Here is a 24,205-nt window from a genome sequence, read left to right as displayed (position 1 = left end):
AAGCCTAACATTCTGTATGAATTTACTTACTGCATTTCAATAGCTGAAGGCTTAAAATGAATTTAACCTTGAAAACAGCTATTAGAGTTAAGTGAACCAGTTCAATTCAACAAACAAGATGTACCAATCATTGAATGTCCAAAATCAGGGTGATGTTGACCAGCTATTTGTTCTGTTTCCTGGTAAGTTAACCAGCAATGTTCTCTGTTTAAAACCCAGGACAAATAATAATGATTTTTAACTGTTAGATCTGCCCTTGCCCTGAGGTCATTTTTCACATATAAAATTTAGCTTTATTAGCTATTAGCAAGAAGCTTCCCCTACCATGCTCTATTTGTCTTAAAGAATAAAGTCAGTCAGAATCTAAACAACACAGAAAATTACATAAAAAGCAAAGATTTAGTTTGCTATCAAAACAAATGAATGATTTAGATGTCATAGTCTTTCTGTGGGAAATGGGCAAAATACAAAAAGCAAACAAAAATGACAAGGAACTGGTAATGACCATGCTAGTATGTAAAGTCATGCCAGTATCATCTAAATTGATATACAAGCACATAAAAGGAGTAAAAATTATTCAGAAAATAAAGTGCTGATGCTGAGGGAGTATATGTGAATAGACGTTAAATTAAAAGGGATATTTGTTCCTATTTTTTCTCAAATATAATTTGTGAATCCCAGAAAAAGGACAGTGTGTTTATTTGATGTTCTTGCCTCACAGATCCTAAAATATCTGCAACAGAAACAGAGTGGTCTTCTGTGAGGGTCCAGACAAACTAAGTCAGTACCTAGACATGACCAATCCTTGCTAAATTATGAAGAACTTATAATTTGTGTTTGCCTTCCTTCCTCCTTCTTTTATTGCAACTTTCTCCTTCTTTCAAGGAGAAAGCCCGTCTTGCAGACCTATGCTCTCACTGACCTGAGAAGTATTGCTTTACCTTCATCAAGATAGACATTTGTTCCTTCAGAACTTGACAATAAAAAGCAATAAAGTATTGATTTATGAGGTGATGGAGGTGTTGGAGGTGTTAATTAGTTTGATTGTAGTCATTATTTCAAAATGTATTCATATAGCAAATCATCACATTGTACATCTTAATATATACTTTTGATTTTTGGATTCAAAGTTAAAGACTAAACCTAAGAGACCCCACATTTGAAAAGAATAAATTTGTCCTTGGGAAATAGAGAATATTTAATGATTTATGCCTCAATTATTGAAATGAAGGTGAGGGATGAAGACTATCTTGGAGGAAGAAGATTTGCTTTTACCCCAAGACAGCTCTCTAGAAGAGAGTGTGGATACCATTTCTATGAAGCTGGGCTTTGAAGCATCTTTCTCAGCTTAGCCCCTTTTATGTCAAATTAAAGAAGGTACTTTAGAGATCATCTAGTCCTGTGGGTTTTCATCCTTTTCTCTATGGACAGAGAACTCTAATTTCAAGGTTGTTCCTTAGGGATCATTTTGGTTGCTGAGAAATTGACCAAATAGATGAAACTCCAGGAGGTCCACCTGCTTCAGGATCTTTGATCCATCAAAAAAAAAATATTTAATTTATTGACATCCTAGTAGAATTTAGTTTGAACAATAAGTTGATAGGTATTCCTGCCAAAAGACTTGAATCTGAGTTTAATCAAACTTCTAAATTGTGAAAGAAACCCTAAGGATACTATAAGTCAAATTTAGAATGTGGAAATTCTATGACAAAAGAAGACTCATAGTATTCAACAAATAATATGGCATAAAAAGGGGAAGGTGAGATGTTAGAGATGAAAAGAAACTTAAAGAGGCATCACAACCAAATACAATGTATGAACTTTGTGTGGATTCTATTTGAAATAGCCAAACTACCTCTATTTTAGACAATAGAGGAAAATTGTGCAGACTGAACACTATAAAATATAAAGGAATTATTGTTGATTTTTTTTAAGTTTTGATAATGATATTGTGGTTTTGTTTAAAAAGAAGTCATTGTCAGTTAAATATCCATACCAAAGCATTTTTGGTTAAATACTATGATGTTTGGGTTTTGCTTTAAAATACTTGAATAAGAAACTCTAGAGGAATAGATGAAGTAATTATAGAATAGTGACAATCCCTGAGGTTGGATCATAGTACTTAAGTGTTCATTATGTTATTGTGTTGATTCTGTGTATATTTGAAATGGAAAGTTTTCATATAAAAACAGTGAAAGTACCATTGTGCAATAAACAGATCTGAGGATTTCGAAGTCTTAATTCACAGAAAAAAAATGTTAGTTTTGTTACTCTAGTACTTTGGTTTTAGACAACTGCAAAAAACAAATATTGCAGAATTCAAATATATGTTTTTGAAAGACCTTTCTTCTTTTTCTTATTTGAGTTGTTTGTAACTACAAATTTAAAAGCATTTCCATCAGAGTGTTTCTAAATTTACTATTTCTACTACTTACTATTTCAATTTACTTCAATTTGCGAATAAGAATAGCTTGGCAATATAGAAAATAAAATAGTTCTGTTATTTAAACCAACTAACAACTGAATTTTTTAAAAAGAACAAAAAGCTGTGACGATGTTGAATTTTATCTGAGCCCTATGCTCCCACTCTTTTGTGTTCTGAGAAATGGCTAACTTCAAAGAACCACTCTGCCCTCACATAAGATAAGACTCACCTCCACCCTTCCTCAGTGACTCAGATAGGACCCAGAGTTATCCTTCAAGAATCTCAGAACTTGCTGGTGATTAAACTTGTCATTTACCTGCCTCTATAAAACTGCAGTTTTGTGCCTTTCCCCACTTTGGTTTTTTTTTTTTTTTTAAATATTTCTCATTGATGAGCAGTCTCCCTACTGTAATAGCCTGAATAAGCTCCTTTCCTATACATTTTGCCTTTTGCAGGATCTCTACTTGATTGATAGATCTCCATTAATCCTGGGCTCTCTATCAATTTGCATATCAGTTCTGGTTATTGTCAGATGTAAGAAAGGACAGAAAGCAAACCCTCTTTGTGACGCCATCAGCAGCAAGACCATAAAAAGTGTCGGGGTCCTTTCGGTTTTCCCTAGCCCCACACACTGCTGATAAATTATAATGGATTTGACTTGTTCAAATGAACTGAGCCGACAGTGTGAAATGCTTCTACTCAGAGATTAAGGATTGTTTTCTCTGATTCAAAGCAAATTGATTGGAACAAGGGGGAAATTTAAGTAAAAAAAAAAATTGATTTTACTATATCTGAGCTTTAGCTTTAAAGAAGTTCTTTTGATGGGCAAACATTGACCCACAGGCAGAATTCTAAAGCTATGCTAATTTAATCCCTTTGGGGATTTTTTGGTTGACTAATGGAGCTTGCACAAAATTCCTAAAGAAGTAAGATTTAGAAATACCTACAGGGTTTGTATTTACCTGACCGTCTTCCAATTTCAGTTTTTAATTCTGTTTTCCCTCTCTCCAGTAGCCCCCCAAAACCCCAAATTGCATTTGTTGAGTGATTCTTTGAGAATAGTTTCTCTTACTATGGTAGAATTGGGATTATTTCCCATTCTAATTGCTTTTCTACATTATTGGATTGATATGGACTTGTATGCATGTTTCTATTTTAAGTAGTAATCAGTTATATACATAAGCTTTTGCCTATATGTACTGTGCACATACTACCGTTTAAATCGTTCATTTCCATGCTATGCTATGCATTTGTTCTAGGCTTTCATTACTAAATTCTTTTCATTTGCACTGCTACCCAGATTAAGTTCAAACTTCAGAGGGTAACTTTTTTTTGACCAATCTTTTGCATCTGTAACAATGTATAAAGAAGAGGCATTTTGATTTCTTTTTTTTCTTATCAACCTAAATCTAGAACTGGTTATTGCCTTGGGTCTTCACTGTTTTCACGTGAGGCTAAACTGATCTATTATAGCTAATTATTTCCCCCTAAGTACCGGTGTCTTCTAGATTGTGCTAAGGAAAGCTCTTCAATAGCACTCTTGGACAGAACATTTTTCTAGGAGAGATCCTCTCTGAAGTCTCAGACATTCAGAAAGAGCCTCTGCCTTTGGTAACCACAGCCATTTACCTCAGTCTGACCAGAACTATGGCCAGTTCCCATTTTGTTCTCATTTGGACTTAATTCATTTCTTTTTTTCTCTCATTGGAATTGTCAGTCCTGAATGGTGAACCACTTATCCGACAGAGCATGGAAACCACCAGTTTTGCTAACCACAGTCGATACTAGACTTTGTATGCCTAGTCCAGGTTCCTCACCACCGGGCCATTTATTTTTCAGTCTAGTTTGAACCTAGTGGTGCACCCTCAGTGGCAGCCTGTCCCTCATGTCTGAACCTTTGTCAAGTGTCAGAGAAGCTCTCCTGTTGTATCTTCCACTTGACTACTCTCTGCTTCTTACTGATTCCCTTCAATATCTCTGTACCCTGAAGCTTCACACTTCTGGGTTTTGTGCCTTACTTGGGAATTTTTGGGAGACATCTAGCATTTTGGAGAATTACTCTAGGCAGGTTCAGTGTCATCTCTGTTTGTCTGCATCAGGCAAATCCACTGTCCTGTTGGATCTGTGCAATTTTACAGTCCTAGCTCTATATCTCGGGCTTTGCCTACGTGAGGTCAACCCTGTGACTCACCATCGCCAACCACAGCTTCAAACCCAACACTACTCCCTTAGACTCTGTCTCACACCACTTGATTAGCCTTTAACTTCAGCTCTGACCTGGACTGTCTTCTCTTTTGGACCATCTGAGGTTCTTGCTGCCACCCCCACACCACTGTACCTCATGCCCCAGTAACCTAGCAACCCTGTCCTTGGGTTTTTGTTCTCTGTGTCTGCTCTTTTTTTGTACTCCTAAGGCTTATATCCACTTAGGAGCCTTTAGTTCTTTTGGGGATGAGGCACAGCAAAAATATCCAAGTAAATGAAATATGTCTCTTCTATGGATGGATTATGTATGGCATGCATATCAGTTCAGTTACAACCTAAGTGTTTACCACAGAGCCTGACTCACACTAATCATTCAAAAAAATATGAAGGGTAAATGGCTGAATGCGGAATTTCTATCCAGTAATAAGCCTATCCATCTTTTGTGCAGAGGGACGGAGCACAGTTCCATGTAATCAGAAGTGGCTCACTTTTGTGTTATTTCTGTGTATTACATAGATAAAATTTTTTTCTGAGTGCTTAAAATATGTACATTCTCTTTTGCTTGTGATATCTAAAATGTCCTTGAACTAAAAATCAGAATTGGCTATAAATCCATGATATCGTATTATTTCCTAGGAGCAGATATTTCTTTCCTTTGAAAGAAAGAGCATAAGAGGCATAGATACCTGTAGGAAAGGGTAACATTCAGAAATGAGTAGCTTGGGGAAATCAAAATAGATTTTGCTTGCTATTAGATTCTGCCAGTGATTGGGGTAGACAGAATTCTCCCCGTCTGTCCTTGGCAGTATTTAGGGAGAAATTTTTGACAGAATGACAAATGCCAGGAACTTTTAATGTAGGCCCTGGAGATGTGGATGGAAGGCAGGGAATAACTGAAGAATGAAACCATAGAGTCTAGTGAACTTTTTCCATTTAAGTCCTGTGGTTCTAAGGAGGTGACTTTCTAATAAAGCTTATATCTAATTAAGTTATAAACATTCTTACTGCAGAATATTGTCATATTAATCAGTTTTTCTTTCCATCCTAATTATACTAGGCCTTTTTTTCCCCCTTTATAATTTACTTTCCTTTTAAAACATGATTATTTATAATTCAAGCAAAGATTTTTTTTTATGGCTAATAAAAGCTTTTGCATAAAATTTAGCAAATTCACTATTCCTTATTAATTGCTGTGGAGGTTGATTTATTAATTTTAGACTCACGATGTAGCTTTAGAATATTTTGTAACATGTTTGTGCTTGGGAAATTTTATTTGATGTGCTCTTTATGAAATCAGTAGGTAATAAGACCTAGTCTCTTTTGAATTTTTATATTTGTTAGTGAGTTTACTTAGTGTTTTACATAAAATGAATGGAAGAATATTTCAAGTATAACGTACTCTTGGGAAATTTTTGAATTTATTATGAGTAGCTGAAGTTTCAAATAATAGAAAAAAAATTCTTTGAAATGTGGACTTTACTTGGCAGATTGATGAAGCCCCTTAATCCCAGATAAGATAATGAAAAGGGACATACACCTAGACATATTTGTAGTAAAATTACTGTATTTCTAAATTTAGAAAGAAAATTTTACAAGCTTTTATTCAGAAAAAAATGTTTATAAAAGTGAACAGTCAAAATAGCTGAAAGCTTATAAACAGTAAAATGATATCTACACATAACAGAGAAGAAGTGATTAGGATGAGCAATCCCGAAGTCACCCAAAATTTCAGTCCCCTTTCAGAATCAAGGGAATATTACTCATTCACCCTTCCTGACAAAGAAAATAATCATAACAGATCTCTGACTGAACATCAGATTAAGCACAACAGAGATCACTAATGGAGAGCAATGCATATGCATAAGATGACCTTAAAAACCCAGTGTTAGAATGACTGAGAGTTTGCAGTATAAATGCTAAAAGAGTATTCCTGGAGTGGAGGCAACACTGTATTATGACTAACTGGATTACAACATGCTAAACGGATAGTATATCCTGTGGTTCAGGATGAGTGTTGGTGAGGGTGGGAGGTGAGTAGTGGTGAGGGAAATAAACCACTCTCAAGGGCTCATTTTGTGGGTAGGGAAGGGAGGATGTGGAGTTACTTCTTACATGTGGGTACTGTAAGGTTTCCTAGTATGTTTTCAATAAAGGTAGTTTGAGACTTTTTATTTCTTTCAACAAAAATATCCTGTATTCTATAAAAATTGAGACAATTACATGGTTTGTGAAATTTGGCAATTATTGAAGAAACTACTTCAGATGTCCTTTTGTTCTCAGAGCTTATTGACATGGCTTGGAAACACATGCTAAAACATCACTTACTTGTAGAAAACTACTCAACAGAGATGGGTCTGCCCTAGCAAAAAGAGAGAGATATTTGTTTTTCTGTACTTGTGTCCCTAATTAAGATCATGAGCCCAGTTCACATTCTGCCAGAAATGTAAGAAACAGAAATGAGATAAATGGGCTAAATTTCCAACTTATTTCAGTGATATTTTGGGGGGTGAAGAGGTAATTAGGTTTATTTTTTTAAATGGAGGTACTGAAGATTGAACCGAGGACTTCGTGCATGCTAAGTACACACTCTGCCACTGAGCTATACCCTCCCTCTTCAATGATACTTTAATAGCACTTTTGCTGTTCAGATGAGGCCAAATCACGCAACGCTTTGCAGGGCATGGTGAAGCCTGGATTTTAAGAACTTGGAATAAGACACTGTTGAAGAGTTTTAGGTTGGGGGTGACATAATCTGACTTATTTTGTAACAAAATTGCTACAAGTGGAGAATGGATTGGAGGAAGACGGGAGTAGATGCAGTGAAATCAGCTGGGAGCCTTTGCAGTAGTCAGTGCCAGTGCTATAGTTTAGACTATGATAGTAGCAGTGAGATGGAGCTTTATTTTGGAGGTAGAACCAAGAGGACTTGTTCTAGAACTGGATGTGAGGAGTGAGGGTAAGCAAGGAGTCAAAGATAAATATCAGGTTTTTAGCTGTAGGAACTTGAACTGTGGTGGCATTTATTAAGAGGGGGAGGAATGGAAGACTAGCTTGGGGAGAAATAGAGTTTCAAAGAATCAAGTAGGTTGCTATATAGGGTGATGGTTAATTTTATGTGAACTTGAATGGGCTAAGAGATGTCCAGATATCTGGTAAAACTTTATTTCTAGGTGTGTGTCTGTAAGGGTGTTTCTAGAAGTGACTAGCATTTGAATCAGTAGACTGAATAAAGGAGAGCACCCTCACCAATGCTAATGGGTGTGTCTAGTCCAGTGGGGGACTGAACAGAACAAAAGTGTGAAGGAATGGCAAATTTACAGTCTGCTTGAGGTGAGACTTCCATCCTCTCCTGTCCTTGGACATTAACTCTCCTGGTTCTTGGGCCTTTGGACTTGGAGTAGGATTTATACCATTGTCTCCTCTGGTTCTCAAGCATTTAGGTTTAGACTGGGACTACACCACAGGCTTTCCTGGGCCTCCAGCTTACAGATGGCATATGGTGGGACTTCTTAGCCTTCATAATTGTGTAAGCCAATCCCTCATAATAAATCTCTTTCTATATATCTACCTATAGCCTATGGTTCTATTTCTCTTGAGAACTCTGACTAATATAGCAGACAAGTAGCTATTCAAGTGTAGAACTGAGATACCAAGCCTAAGCTGGATAAAAATTTGGAAATCATTAACATATAAATGATACATAAAGCCATAGACTGGATAAGATCACCTCAGAGTCAAATCTAGAGAAGATAAGAAGATCCAGCATAAGACTTGATGATATTATTCAAATCTGTATCTTAGCATTCTTTTCAGCTTCATCAATCTTTTTATTATATTAGTAAGATACTATTTTAATTACAATAGCTCTATAAAAAGTCTTTATACCTGAGAAAAGAGGTCACTATTTGTTACTTAAAATTTTTTTTGCTTCTTCTTATCTATCTTTTCTTACGTGTAAACTTTTCTATCACTTTATAAAATAAAAAACTTCTTTTGATAAATGACACTAGTTATAATTTAGTGCAAGTTGGGTATAAAAATAACATTGATATTTTACTTAATATCACTAACTTAAATAATTTTTGAGCTAGACAAGTCATTAGAGCTTATCTGGCCTATCAAGATGAGGGTTCTTATGGACTCTAAGACCAGATAAGTGGTCAAGAGATGGCCCAGATAGAGACATTTGGCTCTGGGATTGACAAAGGGGAGGAGGCACAGGGTCACACAAGGTGGGAGCCATTGGATAGACATCCTGGCAAATCATTAGCAGTTAACACTGCTCCATCTCCCATAGTGCCAAAGCAAATGGAATATTTGGAAGAATTAAAGGAAAAGTTCATAATTTACATTCAAAGCACAAGGAAATTGGTTAAATTTGTGCACATTTCTGATAATAGTTTTCCATTTTTACTCTTACCTTTTAAAAACCCCAAGTGTCATCCAAACTCAATGGATGAAAATATTCAAACTCTTAAAAAAATTTTAAGTTTATTGTTCTTAATCTGTAATGTTGTGTTCTGGTGACCTTTTCTCTATTCTGATGAGGAAACACTCCTTTTCCCATCTCATTTCTTCCAACTTGAAATTTGGAGCATGATTTTCAAAGAGCATGAAGCTACTTGTAATTTTGCAAGTTTTTCTTGCTTTCCCTTGCAGCTCTCTGCCTGCTTTACTCCATTCTGGTCTTCTTTTGTCTGGCTCACACCTACTCATTTCTCAAAACCCAGCTCAGAGATCACCACCTTTCAGAAGCTGCTATGCCTCTTTGAGTTCAAATGCCTTTTTTGTGTACTTCACAACTGTCCTGTACTTCTCTTTATCATAGTATTTATCACAGTGTGTTGTAATGTCACTTCTTCCTGGGTCCTTCGTTAGAGTATGACCTCCTACAAACTCCAGGAGGGGCCCTTTGATCTCTGTAGCCCCAGCACCTAGTAGAACACCCAGCACAAATTAGACATTGAGTAAATATTTATACAACCCATCTACCTTCTTAAGAATGGTTCCACTTATAAGAACGAGTTTGAGTACTGTCCAAATATCACACTTCAATAGAAATATAACTATGAAATATGAAAAAGATTTATGAATGTAGGGGTTGAATCATTAGCTTAAAATTCATTTTCTCCTGTCATCAACACGGAACAATTTCTAAGAAGAAGAGGTGGCAGAAGCTTGTGAAGTGTGAATAGGACAGCCATATGAAAATTTATCATTTATCCAGATTCTGAGGATGATGATAGATTTTAGATGTGAGAAGCTTGGTGCAGGGGAAAGAGTGCTATGCTTTTCAGGTGAATGTAGCTCAAAAATGTAGCCCTGTGACGCTCTTTGCAAAAAAAAAGACATCTCTTTCATAATCTGGAAAGATGTTCTAAATAGAGAAGCAAAGGTGTGAAAAAAGAGCCTCCTAGTAGAGATAAAATAAATGATCGTTTCCGCTGTTAGATCTAGTGTTCTCTGGAACTTGAAACTTGAATTGTGTCTAAGTATAAAACACGTGGCAGGGCAGGCCTTCTTGCTTTTCCTTATCTGGCTTTTTGCCAGGTTATGTTGGAAGACAGCATCTTTCATTAACAGAATTTCCCCTAATGGAGCCTGGTGAAATCATACTTCGGAGAAATGTCTGTTTATATCGTCTGCGTAGTTTTTTGATTGGGTTTTTGTTGTTGTTGTTATTGTTGTTATTGAGTAGTATCTTTTAATTCAACTTGTTGATTTTATAAATAAGGGAGCATTAAGTATAGTGAAGTAACTTGATCAAGGCCTCAAAAACCTTGATAATCTGAGGGCATCAAATGTGTAAACAAATAATATAAAGCATGATAACAAAATACAGGATATAATTGATTAAAAATAAATCAGTTACTCATACCATAATTTTATCTTGTAGGGCAAATATCTCCTTACCCACAATGATAATCATCAAAATGTCCTTATTCATTAATGAGAAATAATATTTTGGCATATGTATACATGGAAAGCAGGGTTCTGTTGAATTGCATGTTCAATCTTTTAAAAAGTAGATTAAGACAGTGAATTAGAAAATGGGAAAAATACTGAGATCACCAAATTATAAGTTCCACAGAGCACTGAAAAGTCATGAAGTAACTCCTGCTTTTGGGATGGATGATAATTAAAACAGTCTTAGAGAGTGACATTCTTTTTATAGTTCCACAATTATTGGAGCAAATGTCATAACATCCTCCAATCAGGAAATTTCCTCCATCTACTCACTGTGTATACATAAAGCCATTTCTTCTTAAAGATAATCATGTAATTTCTATACAAAGCAAAATAATATTAATGAGTAATGATGCTAAAACTTTATTTTTCATAAAACTCTTTCACATAATTGCTGTGTTTGATCCCCAGCATAGTCCTTATATTTTCCTCATTTTACACATGGAATCCTGAGGCTGACAGGTTAAATGACTTGCCTTAGAGTTGGTGAGGGCTAAAGTCATTGGCAATGGAAAAAAGGGGAGGGTGGGTTAACCAATACTTGCCCATTGGAAGGGAGGCTTGGATTCCAGATGAAGACTGATGTTTGGCAACATTGGCTACTAACTCTCCTAAAATGAATTTTTTTTAAAGGAGGAACAAATGTTTGCACTTAATTAGGGAACCTGTTACATACCTGATATTCCTCTAGGTATTTTGCATGTTGTTTTATTTATTTCCACAGTGAACCTTCCCTGTGATTAAAGCAAGGTGGTACAATTTCAACAATAAGGAACCATGAATAGAACAGCTTGGCTCCACATAGGTTTGGGTTAAGTAGAAAACCAGTTATTTGTTTACCCCCCCCCCAATATATGTGCTTATATAGGCAGCCTAATAAAGTGGTTGTGAACACAGATTCTGAGTCAGGTAGACCTAACTTAAGTCCCAGCTCAGCTGTTCACTAGTTGTTGGACCTAACCACCTATGTGACCTTGGACAATCTTTGATTCTCAATTTCTTTACCTACAAAATAGGAATAAATATAATACTTTTAAGATTGAAGTTAGAATTAAAATGAGATAGTATTTATAAAATGTTTAGCATTTTTTAGCATATAGTAGTTTCAGTGTTAGCACTGATAACATATATGATATATGGTTCCAAAAATAGATTTGAAGAAGCTACAAATATTCATTTAATAATTGTTTACTCATACAATGTAATAAGTATTTAAAGAAGTTGAAGAACCCAGGAATAAGAGGATACTAAATAAGATGATGTTGACAATAAGATTAGTACGTAATACTTGTGACAATATGCCCTGTGCATTGCTCTGTGTAAGCCAGAAATATTATATCAAGCTTCCTAGCAATTAATGCACAGAGGAAAACAAAATTAGTTAAAAATTTTTATGCCTCCAAACAAAATAAAACAATGCTTCAGGAGAAGACTAGGTTTTTTGAGGCTAATCAATTTAGTGGCTTTCTTCATTTTGTAGACATTATAAACAATGTCTTCAACATCTTCCCAATAAATACAAAAATAAATTCTGTACTTCTCATACATTGATATGGGCAAATCAAAGTATAATTCAATAAAACAATGTCATGTGTGAGGGGAACATATGACATATACATAATTCTCTGATGGCCTGGCTTAATTCAATCTTAGCTTCAAATTTAAGGTACCTAGAGATATAAATGAACTCAACTCAGAAAATCATCCGTGACTGTTATTTATTGAAAACAACTTTTTAAGGATATATTGCCTAGAACAGAAAGGAAGTTATACTTTCTGAAGAGTATTTGGAACTTAAATATTTTTGGCCTAATTATGAAAGATCCATAAACTTTCAAATGAGTTGGAAGATGGGTTGACATTTACTCACGTGACAGACTGACATAAAGCAAACCACCTAATTAGAGACAGATATGTTTTCACTCATATTTTCCAAAATCCTAGAAGTTTTTATTAAAACAGTAAATGTGATAAAGTGTAAGCTCCATGAGGGAAGGAACTCTATCTTTAGGGTGTTATCCGCAAACTTAACAATTATCCTTGACACATAGTGGTGATAAAAGATGATTTTTTTAAATTTTTAAATAATGAGGGAACCAACAGATGATACAAGTTGTTCATAGAAAAATCTGAGCAAACAAAGAGCAAACAAATTTACAAACATCTAGACTTGAAAGGAATTTACAAGTAGATGCAAAAAGGAGGACACTAGTCAATATCTACAGGGAAATAATCATTTTTGCATTCCATTAGACACAATTTGCATTTCTATGAAAAAGAATCATTTGCATTGCTGTCAGTTTTCTATAACTTAGTTGTAAAATAGTTCAAAGACAGCAAGCAATAGGCTGAGATAACCCTGGAGTATGTTCTAGACAGGAAAGCCAATAATCATTTTGGTCTATTTCACAATTTTTTGCTAGTGTAGGCACTCCAAAATATTTTTAATGAGTTAATCATATATACTAATTAAGTAATACACTTAAATTGTATATATCATATAAAGAAAAATTTAAAGAAATACAAATACAAAGGTATACTTTTTACCTTTCCTCACTACTCTTGGCACTGCAAATATAAATTGTTTTCTTAACTAGGCTTTAAATAGATTAGCTCAAGTTCTTTTACCTACTTGTGTCAAAATCTTCTGTCTATAGCTATTTCTTTGGGCTTTTACTGTCATTTCTTTTTTCTGCTACAGGTGCTCCTCAGAGGGGTTATATTATTTTAATATAATATGATGTATTATTATTTAGTATACAGTTTTAAAAACTGTTGACAATATTGAGTTCTCTTGCTATCTAACTACTCAATTTCTGAGTAGGTCCAAGAGGATTAAAAAAAGTCAGACATATGGGTTGCCTGGGGACTTAAAATTGGTGTCTGTGGTGGGACTGATCTCTTAAAATTAAGGAGTCTGATGCTAATTCTGGGTAGTTAGTGTCAGAATTGAATGGCTCGTTGTATGCCCAGTCAGTGTCTGGAGAACAGGAGAATTGGCTATTGATGTTGGAAAACACCCTAGATGTTGGAAAACACCCTAGATGACTCTGGAGAAGCCAAAGGAATCAGAAGAAACAAACTCAGGAGATCGTTGTGTGGTGGAGACCAAGAAAGAATTGCCTTGGAAATTGTCACCAACATCAGTGCTGCAGAGAAATCAAGTAAGGAAAGGCCTGAAAAATATGAACAGTATTTAGTACCACCTTTTGAAAGTAATTCCAGGGAAGAGTCAGAGCAAGAATGGGGAAAGGGCAGGGGGTAGGGGGTGTACATAAAAAGGGGCTTGAGGAAAACCAGATGCAGTGAATTTAAAAGAGGAATGAGGAAGTGAAGTGCATAGTGCATATAAACTTTTTAACTCTTCATGTGTCAAGCAGAAATTTCAAGTTGTTTATACACTCTGTCATCCTCGGAGAGCTCACTATTTTATTCTTGGCTTTATAGATGATGGAGACAAACTTACACAAATAGCACAAGGAAGAGAAGATAGGATATGAACCTAGGTCTGCAGGACTACAAATCCGCTCTGTTTTTAACCATAACAGAAAAGCTGAGTTTCTCTGTATTAGAAAATTCTCTAATTTAGAACCTCTTATTTCCCCAAGATACTGAACAACTGAAATGATTTTGTGAGGTTTTCCTGGGTCACATCACAACAATCCAATTTAGCCAGACATTAAGTGTGGCACCTTTATGCTTTTGACCAATCTTTTTCTTTTCTTTAAATCACTTCTTGTAATGCTGTTTTTGAGTTAGCTCTGAGAAGAAAATTGACTCTAAGTACCTATTGTAGTTTCAAAATGTCATAAACTTTAAATAAGATCTCTAAAAACAGTTTTATTTTTTAATAAGTGTTCTATCCCTGAGATCACAAAACAAAAGGTTATATACAGCCAATGCATAAAAGACAAATGTATGAGGCAGAAATCATTTAATGAAGAAAAACCTTTCATAGGCATTGAAAATCTAGTGCCTCATGGCTGTGCACAGGTTTACTATAAGAAGATATAAAGACACCAAAATATTTCATTTCTACAATTCTCTTATTTATCTGGATTGACTTTCATGTACCCAAGTAGGCAATTAATGTAATGATGACAGAAATTGCCTGTTAGATGGCAGCTCTCTTACTCTCTGAGTTAATTAATTATTTTAAAAAGAGGCATTTGATTAACATCCATCCTTTACAAATGTCAGGTTAGAACAAACACTTTATTTTTATCCAAGTTATCCATTTACAGAGACACTTGAGATGGAGAAGATATTTTCATTATTTTTTCTTGCTAATTGATATGAATTGGTACTATTGAGGTTTAATTACCTCCAAGTATGCAATTTTTCTTAAACAAAGAAATGTTGTTTTACCATTTTAAACTATGATTCACTTTCATCCATAAACTTTTACTACTTGGAAAGGAAAAGAAAACCTTAAAATTCAATTGAGAATAAGTCTCCTAAAGCTAGGGCACTACTATAAGAGAAAAGCAGTATTTTATTTTTTACTTTTTTTACAATTAAAGTATAGTTGGTTTACAATATTGTGTTAATTTCTGGTGTACAACATAGTGACTCAGTTATACATATATGTATATATTCCTTTTCATATTCTTTTTCATTATAGGCTATTACAAGGTATTGAATATAGTCCCTATAGAACCTAGTAGTTTATCTATTTTATATATAGTAGTTAGTATTTACAAAACAGAAATAGACTCACAGACATAGAAAACAAACTTACAGTTACCAAAGCAGTAATTGTTTTAACTCACTGTTGAAATGAAGTCAGTGTGTTGCAGTGGGAATGCAAAGGTAGCATATTCTATTGATTAAGCCATTTTTTGTTTCTGAGATGATCCACCACCATTTATGAGTCTTTGAGATTGGCAAAATTCATATAATTTTAGAGTAGAAAAGATTTCATAATCCTTTAAGTGTATTGCTTCCCAAAATAAAGTATACAAACTGAGTGGGTAGTATATGGGGTACATGAATTCTCGAAGACAAATTTTTAACTATTTATTTTTATTTTGTAGATATTCTGTAATGTGACATAAGCATATTCGGGATTATGCGAGGGCCTTCTGTATAGCTTCTTAATTTCAGTGGTCATATTTACTTTTATGTTTCCAATAGTCCTCCCACCAAAGAAATCTCAAATGATGTAATGGTGTACCCCATGAATGAATATGACATAGCAGATCAAACTGATAAAACTAGTAAGAGCACTGAATCTCTGTGAGGCATGCAGAACAGATGAGCAAAACTCAATACAGCCCGCACAATTTTATTCCGAATCATTACCCAGGGAAAGAGAAAGCTTTAAAAAGTTATCAGGTGAGAATTTGTTACCCTTGTTACTAGAGGATTATTTGCTAGCTGAGCTTTAATTAAGAATGAGAACTGATTGTCCTGAACTAGCATAAAAGCCTGAAAGTTGTTAATGGCACTTTGTAGAACATATTTAAACAGTAACAACAGCATGTTCTAAATTTGTATTGTAAATGAGGATAAAATACAGGAACAGACTAAATATAGAACTGGGTTTAGGGCTACATCTTTGTGTTTTTAAATCCAACATCAGCAATATAGCTTTGGGAAAAAAATAAATCTGTCACAGTATGTTAATGTCGTAAATTTAAATTTTATTTTTCCTTTGGTTTTAATTTGCAAGTTTGTTTTGCTTTTATAGTTTTATTAGTTCCAATCACATAAGGAATCTACAAGTACCTTTACATCTAAGCATATTTAATTAGTATTAAAATAAAATTGATTTTGGTCAACAGCAGGAGTCTGGAAGAAATGTTTCCCTTTCAAAGGCATCTGTGGCTGAGAGAGGAATGTCTGCCAAATGATCCACTCATTCTCTGTCTTAGACAGAGTTTCCTATAAGCAGAGCCAGGGACTGGGATTCTTGCAATGATTTATTGAGGAAATAATTTCAAGAGAAGAGAGGGAGTGAGAGAAAGATAGGGCAAGAGGAGGAGCTAAGTAAGGATGTGGTCTCAGCTGGAGACCAGCTGGAACCCATTTGGTTCACTGGAATTTATGGAGCATGAATTTCACCACAGTTTGTCCATTGTCAGCATGGGTTGCTATCCCTGGAGTTATTATAGTGGCTTCCACTAGGAGAAGGGAAATAGCTGTGAACTGCTAATGGCTGCAAAGGTGTGAGAGCTGAGGATGTTTGTTCCAAGCCAGTAAAGTGGATCTGGGCAGAGCAAACATGAAGTCCACTATAATGCCTGCCTTGCAATATTCAGACCCACTTTCCTCTCAAATTAAGCTTACTCCTTCCAGACACTGCTTTTTCAGGGTTCTGAATTTTCTGGGAACGCTTACAAGAAGAAGATTATTTACACAAACTACAGTTCCCACTGGTGCAGTTGGTCCCAAGATACCCATTATCTGCCTCCTCTACCATGTATTCTAGACTTCCTTCTCTCTAGGTCAGCACCTCTGTTGGACTAGGTGACTTGACTTGTGGCATCTGAGACTCCAGTTACCATGGTTTTATCAGCCCATGGTTATTAGACTTGCTTGTTATAGTAAAATTGGTCATGGAAATCAAAGAGACAGTCCAGCAAGACACCCTACTTACATTAGCTACCAGCAGCTTATTTCCTCATGATCAACAGGGTCAATTAACCCCTGCCAATATGGTAACTGCTCTTTGTCTGATGGTTGGCTTGAGGAGCCTAAAGTGATCAGGAGTTAGTCATAGCTTTAAGTTTATGGGGACTCTCCCTGTATCTCCTGGTGGAAGCATGCACTCTCTAAGAACCAGGACTCACAGAGCCTAAGGTTACAGGAGTAGGGAAACAAATTCCCAGAGTGGGTGACTGGGAGTGATGATAAGTGGGCCCATTCCTACTCCTACCTCTTTTTTTCCCAGACCTTGCATCCTTCTTACTGGGAACACAGCACTACTAATGTCCATTAGTTTAAGGTATATACTACATTCTGAAGAAGAACTCTCCATCCCTATAAAATGTTTTCTTCTGGGTGGAGTTTCAGTTGTGCCCTGAAGAAGACTTTTTACCACTCTATCAGATCAGCAGCTTCTGGATTATCCAGTATTTGGTGGGATCAATGAATAGATCCCATGACTACATGACACCATAGCATAAAGTTTGTCTCCTGGTCCCAAGCAATGTTATGCGGGATTTGGAGTCTTAGATAACACTCTGAACCCTTAGAGTGATGCTAGCTGGGCAGTGTGGGCAGGGACTGAGGGTTGATTGACAGTCTGGGTGAAATATTGCCCCCCGTAATGCAGAACAGGTTCAGGGTAGTCAACTTGCCACCAAATAACTGAATGGTCTCTCTAAAGGATGATACTATATTCTCAGTGTTACCTGTTGCTGGCATATTGGACATTCAATGGCGGCAGCAGTTGATCAATCTTTGTGAGAGGGAACTCATGCTGTTTGGGCCATCATGTAGCCTTCATCTCTGCCACCATTGCTTCTCTGTTCTAGAGCTCAGTGCATGAGCATTAAGTTGGCCAACAACATATACTGGTTGCCATCTACTGGTCAAGTCATCCCGTCAGATTTGTTACTTAGTTCCTCTTCCACAGTGGATGCGCTCTGTGAGCACAGATTTATGATGCAAAGATCATTATATGTGGTACTCACTCCTGCAGCTCCATCCAAATGCTTCTTCTTCAGACCTCCTTGTCCCTAATCTAATCCTGCTCCTTCCAGGCCTCTAACTAACCAGAGAAGCCATTTATCACTGAGTCAATTTTTACCCTTACTATATATTACTTCTTTGAGATTCTCAAAGTGGATGACCAGATGCACTGTTCTAGGTTCCTCCTAGTGGAGGATTTCCACTCATCATTGTCTTTCCGGGCCATCCCAGAGCGGACTGTGGTTCAGTAGCAGTTCATTTTTAGCTTGCACCCATGTACTGAGCCAATTCACCTGTGAATGAAGCTCCAGCTTTTTATTCACTATCAGGTATAAATAGAACCTGCTTCTGATCCTCCTTTCTGTGGGTATGGAAAATAATGCTTTTGCAGATAAACAGGCACATATTATATGCTATAATTAGTATTAATTTGTTCTGGCAAAAAACTGCAAATGGGGCTATTCTTGGTTAAGCTCCTGTAGTCCTCTGTCATATGTTTTGATTCATGTAATTTCTGCAGGGGTCACATTAGTGAATTAAATGGGAAATGATGGGGATCATCACCTTGCACTTTGTTCTTTCCCACTACAAATGCTCACTCCACAGTGTAGGGCACCAAGTGGGGATTCTGTCAGTTGCTAAGGATACACATTCTGATTATATGTTGAGAAACTAGAAAAATAATACCAAGTGGGCCCATCAGTCTTGTGGATACCTTGTGGAATGGACCTGGGCAAGAGCTTTATTTATTATCTGAGTACCATATACCCTTACTCCAGTGCGGGCCATGAAAATTCCTTGAATCCTTAGGTATCAGTGTCAAAGCAAATGCTGTAGTCAACAGATTTCTAAAGTTCTGGTATTCCTCCCTTTCTAGTGTACAATCACTAGACTAACTCATTTTATTGTTCTTCACTTTATTGTGCTTCTAGGATATTGCAGTTTTTACAAATTGAAAGTTTGTGGCAACCTTGAGTTGAGCAAGTCTATTGATATTATACAGAAGAAGATGAAAAAAAAGAGTGTGTGTGTGTGTGTGTGTGTGTGTGTATTGAAGAGAGTTGGGGCATGTGTATGACTATGTTTGAGAGTTTCACCCCCAGAATTTTAAATTAGCTTCTGAAATATAGTAGATCTTCAATGAAGTTTTATTTAGCATATGACTGATAATGAATTCTGAAGTGCCCTTCTGAAACCCAGGTCATTCTATGTTGTTCACCAGTCTAGACAGAACACTTGGTAATTATACTATGAAATCCTAAATGATTTCGTTTTCATACTTTCACTGGAGGTTTTGCTCCCCGGGAACTTCATCATACCCTTGTATTTTGCTCCTTCTTTTCCTTGGGGGAGTCACATCATTAAAAAGTAATAGCTAAGGCTAGCTACTGATAAGATACTTCTGGCATGTCACTTCTGGCATGTCAGCATATAAACTCTCTTGAATCCAAGACAAAACAGAATCTTCTATTGTTGTCCACAACATTAGAACAGTGTTTGATAATATATCCCTTTATTTCTGTTAGATGAATACATTGCTGGTCTGAATACAAAATCCCTGGTTAATAAATGGTTGCCTCACCACCCTACACTGGTTAAAAGAATTAGCAATTTGATGGACTTGGATAAGCATTTGATTTGGGGGTGTCTTCCCACCCTGGTAAAATTTTAAAAGTTCAGTTTCTTTATTACCTTTTGAGGCAGAGTTCTCCTCATGAAATGACTTCTTAGAGATCAAAACAAAACCAAACACAAACAGGTATCAAAGGGAAGAGAGAATATTTGGAGTTCCAGATTCTACCCCTGTGAAAAAGAAACACTGTGATTCCAACTCAGCAATGCTACCGCTGGAGTCTGAAAATGGCTCCTGAACCAGCATCACACAGTCTCTAACACAAATAAAATATAGTGCAAAGATCTCAAGCTCAAATTCTCAAGGTCTAATTTGTCATTGCTTTAATACAAAGAGAAAGATTTCAGTAAGAAAGAGTATTGTAAAAGGCTCAGTTGTTTCTAATCTTTTCTGAGTTAGAAAAACATCTATAGGGAGGCACAAAGGAATATGGGAATAAACATTGGCTAGACCTATGATCTGGCTCTAAAACTCTACCTCTCAATAACAACGTGACCTTGAACAGTTCACATCACCACTCTGGGCCTGCTTCCTTATCTATATTTAAACTCTGCTAAAGAGTATAAAACCATATAAAACCACTGAAGGTTGGAGGAGATAATCTCTTAAAATATTTTTCAGTTCAAATATTCTTTTATTTTATAAAAAGGAAGATGGTTGAAATTAAATAAAAATTATTTGAGAAGATTTGTACAGGGGAAATGATAAGCTGTTGATAAGTTCAATAATTATAATACAGTAGAAGGCAATAATAGGCACTTATTGAGTGTCACCTGTGTGTTAAAGTAAGTGCCTAGAACAATGTTTAAGACTCACAACACAGCCAGGCAGTGTTATTATCGTTATCTGTCAAATGCAAGAAAATAGGTAGAAGTTAAGCAACTTACACAGGTAGTAAATGGTGGAGCCAGAGCTTGAACTCAAGAAAAGTTCACCAAAGCAACTGTTCTTTTAAGGAAGCAAAGAAAAAGGAAAAAATGATACACCTAGTTAGAGAATAACTAGGCTACTTTGGGGAAAACAATTTCCTGAGTGAATTTGTAATATAGGAGCTTCAGTATTGTGTGGCTGGCTTCTGAAACCCTTTGCTGTATGCACATTTTGTTTGGGTAATAGAGCCTATGTGATAGCCACACTGTTTATTTATGCATTCACCTTTTTATTCATTCCACCCATGGGGGTCCCTTGTTATCTGTCTTTAGGGAGAAGGGAGAAGATAAATTTTTTGATAGCATTTTTTTAGCAATTTATTTAATTTTTAAAATTTATTTTTTATTGAGGTATAGTTGATTTACAAGGTTATATTCGTTTCATGTGTACAACATAGCAATTCAAATATTTTTAATAGATTATACTCCATTTAAATTATTGTAAAATAGTGGGTATATTACTTGTGCTGTACAATATATCCTTGTAGCATAGTAGTTTGTACTTCTTAATTCCATACCCCTTCGCCACTGGTAACCACTAGTTTGTTCTCTGTATCTGTGAGTCTGTTTTTGTTTAGTTATATTAATTTGTTCTATTTTTAGACTCCACATAGATGATAACATATAGTATTTGTCTTCCTCTGTCTGACTTATTTCATTAAGCATAATACCTTCCAGGTCCATCCATGTTGTTACAAATGGCAAAATTTCATTCTTTTTTATGACTGAGGAGTATTCTATTGTCTGTATGTATTCCACAAGAAGATAAATATTCTTAATGAGATTCAGCTCTGAATCTATTACATTGCCATACTGTCTCTTTCCCCAAACACTTCAAAGGCCCAGAAGTCCTACATTTTGCCTCATCTTCTATGTATATTACAGGATCTGCCAATAGTAAACACTCAATAAATGGAGTCTCTTTCTACTTACAAACTAGACTCATATTTTAAATAAAAAATTAAAAATTCAGATGATAAATTGCCCATATATACCTGTCAAGATAAAATAATTTAGTAGCTGTGCAAAAGGCTTAAAATAAAAAATTATGAATTATATAAAGATGAACATAAAAACAAATCATGTATGTTTTCATTTTATGTAGAGCATACTTCTGATGTGGAAACATAAGTGCCAATTTTATCATCTGGAGTTTTCAGGCAGGCTCTACCTTATTTGAAATTCTCCAGCAATGCTAACCAACATTGAGCATCCCTGTAAATTGCCAGGGTTGTATTCTCCATTAAAAGTCAAGAATAGCTCCCTGAGTTACTTTCTTGGCTCAACTTTTGAAAAGAGACCAGAGCAGCTGCACAGGAGTGTTGGGTGTCCACATACTTCATCCCTTGAGAGATGTTTCTTCCATTTACTGCTACTCATTCCTACTTTTAAATCATTGTCAATATTTTTTCCTTGGCTCTTATCATTGTCTGCACTTTCCTGGCTCTTCTATGCAAATAATTTCATGTCATTTCCTCTTGGATTTAGAATTAGTTAAACTGATTTGCACATTTTTGGTCAAAGGTGATTTGCATATTTTTGGTCAAATGTGAGTAAAGAGTTCTTTAAAGCAAGCAGCAGACATAGAGCCTAACTGTACTCTTATGGATGCAAACAATATAAAATATTCCATGTATTAACCTCTTGGATGTTATATTCCAAATTTTCTAATTTACGTTATTATAGCAACAACAGCATTCTTGGAGGGATTTATTTTAATATTTTTCTTCTCCCTTCTTTCATTAGAATAATTTATGTCTTCAGGGAATACTTTCTTTTCTTTGACTTCAGTGCTGTCTTGCATTTTGTGAATTATGACTACGTTAAAGACATAGAGACCTTTCTCCTTTTAGGTATTTAAGTTGTTGATTGGGGGACAGCCCCATCAGGCTGGTGTTAATTGGGAGGAAAGCCATTAAGTTAATGTAAGGGCTTAGAAATTAATCAAGTGAGGCATATAATTATTGGCTTCCTTAATACCATGCACATTCATGAATTCCTCCTGCTTTCATCAGAACTTGTTTCTTTCTACACCCAGGTAAGTTCAACTTTTACCAAATTCCAGTTGACCTAGGGACATGGCCCTTCACTAACAGCATCAATCTCAGAAAAGACCTAAGATTACGTAGCTGGCCATGAAGTAGTTATGTAAATAGAGAACAACTAGTTTTCTGTTTTTGAAGATTTATTTTGAAGGTTTATATTTTGAAACCAGGGGAGACTATAAGCCACATTAGGTATGTTTGATTAACCTTCTTAATTGTAGATAAAATGGACCATGCTTAGCAATTAAGGTTCATATGTTTTACGTATTGAAGACACATAAACAAATCTTCTTTAGCATTGTGTTAGAAGGTAATCTTCTCACAAGGCTGTAAATTCTTTTGTGAAATGGACTACCTCTCACTCATCTGTTTTCCCTCATCACTTAATATGTTTCCTGGTGTATAAAAAATGTTCAGGAATGTTTAATAAGTGGATGACTAAAGCAAAAGAGAATCAATGTGTAACCTGAAGTGTTTGCTTTTTTACAGAAGAAAAGGGAGCCAAACATTTAATAGGTGGCCATTTAAGAAATTGTATCCATAGTAGCTGATGTAATAGGGTGTTCTGAAATAGGCAAACTCACATGCAGAACCTTGATTATTATGTGTTTTAAAGCCAAAATTATACCTTATCCTTTTAAATGATGAAAAGCCCTATCTATCAATTTGGATATTTATCCAAACCATCAAAAGTAATCTGTAGTAAATGAAGTAAATCTCTTCATTTTAGTTTATGGAGAATCTAATATTGACGAAGCTGACAAAGTTTTAATTTCAAGCTTAAGCTGTATCAAAATAGAGAGCTCTGATCACATTAGCAGTTAGACTTGTTGGTATGCAATTTAGAAGATACTATAAAATTTGTTCAAGAATCCCAGAAATTGTTGAATTATTCTTTCAGCTACCAATGCCTCACTTCAAGGTCATCACTCAGAAAACAAAGCAAGAAAAATATTACACTTTATTGCCAGCAGTGACCTTGGTTCCAAATGCCAATGAAGAGCCCTGGAGAGCTGTGCTAATTTTTGTGGAGAAATGCTTTATCTAATCTTGGCTGGCCTCAACTGATTTGAATGAAGTGGCAGAGATTCCTGCTTAGCCTATTTAACCTCTAAGTAAAGTCTGATGTTTCCACACTTGGAAGATCTTAAAGAATAGAAAAGAGTACAAGAGACTAAGAGAATTTGTCCAAATGCATGAGTGGTATAGAGGAGCATGAGAATGACTTCCATTCTGTCTGCCTTAGACAAGTGTGAGAAGAGAAAGTATCTCAGTATTAGTGGAAAAGGGAATTCAACTGAGATCCCACACTTTTGAATTCTCTATTTTTAACTTGGCCTTTAACTCAAGCCACTCAATGACC

The sequence above is a fragment of the Vicugna pacos genome, chromosome 3 (assembly GCF_048564905.1).
Source record: "Vicugna pacos chromosome 3, VicPac4, whole genome shotgun sequence".
NCBI classification, from domain to species: Eukaryota; Metazoa; Chordata; class Mammalia; order Artiodactyla; family Camelidae; genus Vicugna; species Vicugna pacos.
Note: the sequence above shows the minus strand (reverse complement) of the source record.